Genomic DNA, 3485 nt, shown 5'->3' on the forward strand with positions numbered 1-3485 from the left:
CAGAGGCTTTAACCCACTGAGCCACCCAGGTGCCCCTGTAGCTTTATTATTAATAACTATTGTGAACTGCAAGTTTTATTTTTTGCTTACTAGTATTTCCTATATTTTGTCTTCCTTTTGTTTGAATTCTGTTTTCCTTTTGCCAGAATATGTTTATTTATTTCAGTGAATAATTATTCAGTAAATAATAATAAATAATTATTATTCAGTGAATAATTATTTCAGTGATACTGAGTGGCGTGAGTTGATTGAGTGTATGGTTGAGACAGCCCTTATTTTGCCATCGTACTTAACTGATAATTTTCCTAGCTAGGGAATTCTAGTTTAAAAATCCTCTTCCCTTGACATTTTAAAGACCTTACTCCACTGTTTCTAACATCTTGCATTGTGGATGAAAAGTCCGAAATGATTTGGATTCACATTATTTTTGTAGGTAATCTCTTCTTTGTAGAAAATTAGTGTTTCCTAATGGAATTTTTATCAATGGAATTTGAAAAATGATCTAGGATGTGTCTATCGCTCTTGTGATGTCATTAATGCCATCATCCATATGTTTCTGGTTCTTCTGGGTACATGGTAAATTGTATTTCCCATACCTTGTGAAGTTATCTGTGCCCATGTGACATATATTGGCTAAGATTTGAGAACAAATGACGTATCTCTTCCATGAGATTTGAATGGCACACTGTTTGTCATATTCTCTTTCCTCTTTGATAGTAATTGTGGAATCCCATATTGATCTAAAGCCTCTATAAGCTTGGTCTCAGTAACTACAATGAGCAAAGCCCTCTGGCTGCCCAACATTGAACTAGCAGTATGAGAAAGAAATAAATTTCTTATTGTTTCAACCTACTGATATTTTTGGATTGTTTATTTTTACTGCATAATCTAGTCTATTCAGACTGAAACAGGACAGTATTACCATAACAAAAAATAATAAGTAACATTGGCTGAAGTACCAGATATTGAATAAAAATAAATGATTATCAGGGACTGGAAGAATGGTGATCCATGTTTTGTAGTGATGAAATATTTGCTGACATTGTTGTCTGCATTAATTTGTAAGGCATATAATTTGCGTAATGAATGTTTAGCTCTCGGGGTAGAGACTGTAATACAGAATGTTGGCACTGTGTGTTAGTCATTGTTCATCACATTTGACTAGTTACTACAAGGAAGTGCTGAGGTCAGAAAAGAATTGGTTGTTGTGAAAGGAGTGTGATGAAAGGGAGCATAGAATCCAGAAATATGAGGACTTGTGTGATAGGAAGAGACAATTTCTTCTAGCTTCAATGAGTAAAAAGTAAAACAAAGAGAGTTTTCTGGTGACAAAAGCTTCTTAAAACAGCCCCATACCAGGATTAAATCAAGGGCATGGCAATTTGACCATTGTAAAAATGTCTGAATAGACTGTGTTGTCCCAAAGGAAATATCAAATTAGGGCTGTTGCCACAAGTAAATCTTTTCTGTTGGACAAATGTTTGAGGGAAAATAAAGGTTGAGGTCTAGCTCCAATAAAAGCCTGATAGGCTCCAAGTACTAACAATTAAGTGGTGAGAGACATGACTATGAGAAAGCAAACAAATACAGCAAGTATGCAACGTGTGTGTAGTAATTAATTGGGGGTATGGTTATTGACACTTGGAGTTGAATCAAACTAAATATATAAGAATCCTGGAATAAATTACTGTGACTGTTTAAGACTTAAAATTACCCTTGGGTTCCAAATCTACTATAAAAAGGATGCAGGTTATGAGTTTTTCAGCCCCCAAGGGATATGTATTTTCCAATGCTCATTGCAGTTGTGGTCAATGATGGTGACACAAAAGAAAGAAACCCTCTGAAGGCAGAAAGGTTCATAGAGAAAAAATTGAGCAGGAATCTCTTCCCAGGGAGCAGAATCAGGGCTTAATTAAGGAACATTCTCACTTCCTACACAGGGAACTCTTTCTATATCTGTTCAGTGGGATTAAGAGTTGTTATTAACCAGCGATTGTGTTGTGATTTCTAGTCTTCTTTCCAAAAGAGATTGTTTATTGTGGTTATCTTTTCCTGTTTTACCAACTGGATGTTGAGTATGAGGGGGTAGACAACTTTTCTTTTTGGTTCATATTTCTCTGGACTAAGAGGGGACACCTATAGCATGGTTAAAAACAAAAACAAACAAACAAACAAAAACCCCCTAAATACCATTCAAAGAGCCTAGATTTTGAAAGTGAAAGAGTGAATGAATGGAACTTTTCAATTCCTCTCTTGCAGAAGGGTGAAGTATGGGGCGCCTGGGTGGCTCAGTGGATTAAGCCGCTGCCTTCGGCTCAGGTCATGATCTCAGGGTCCTGGGATCGAGCCCCGCATCAGGCTCTCTGCTCCGCAGGGCGCCTGCTTCCTCCTCCTTCTCTCTGCCTGCCTCTCTGCCTACTTGTGATCTCTCTCTCTCTGTCAAATAAATAAATAAAATCTTAAAAAAAAAAAGAAGGGTGAAGTATTCAGTGATGAGAAAGGAAAACTGGAGTATGTTTTAGTGCTATTTACCAAATATTCCAGTTCCCTTCTCAAGCACATGGTAGATAGAATTGCTCTTTCCAACCCCCTGAAGTTTGATGTGACCATGTTATTTTCTTTGCCCAAGAAATGTGATCCAAAGTTACATGTTTTACCCAAAGACAAGTTTTAAGAACCACAGTTTTCCACATTGTTTTACCCTATGTGATCATGGAACTGTGTTATGATGAAGTCTCCATCAGTGAAGATCCCTGAGTGGTTACAATGAAGAGTCCTTGTGTTAACGTGCAATAGACACAGTTTGAGAATGAAGTAACGTTTGTTGGGTTAAGCTTTGTGGTTGAGGTAGTTTACTACCATGGCATTACAGAGCCTAGTCTGACTAATGCAGTTTGGTCTTTTGTCTTCTCTTCAATGCTTTTCTTCATTTCAGCTGTCCTATGCCCTTTGGGTGGTGAATCTACCCATTATGAGTCTATGGATAAGCATGGTTTTCCTTAGTGGCAGTCAGGAACATGTTAAACAATCAAGGAAGAAAGATGCCACAATTATTTGTCCAAAGCAATGAAGAGCTATGAGGAGAATGATATCTCCCATCTTCCATCTCTGAAATTTCCTCCTCTGTAACAAAGGAACTGGTAGAAAGCATGACATAATATGAATGCACACAAAGGAGGCTGGGAATATGGCAGAGTATGTGGACCCTAAGCTCACTTTGTCTCATGGATATAACTAGATAACCCTCACATCAGCATAAATAATCCAAAAAAACAACCTAAAAGACTGGCAGAAAATAACTTTACAACTAAAGGCAGAGAAGAGGCCATATTGAAGAGGGCACGAAGTGTAGAGTTGCAGTGGGAAATGAAACAAACTACAGTGGTCCACAGAGGGAGGAACAGAGATGTGGGTGTGGAGAAGGGAAAGAAAAAAGACTATCACACTGAGGGCCCACATGGGGAAGACAAATCCCTATGATATTT

Source organism: Meles meles, chromosome X (genome assembly GCF_922984935.1).
Source record: "Meles meles chromosome X, mMelMel3.1 paternal haplotype, whole genome shotgun sequence".
Classification (NCBI taxonomy): domain Eukaryota; kingdom Metazoa; phylum Chordata; class Mammalia; order Carnivora; family Mustelidae; genus Meles; species Meles meles.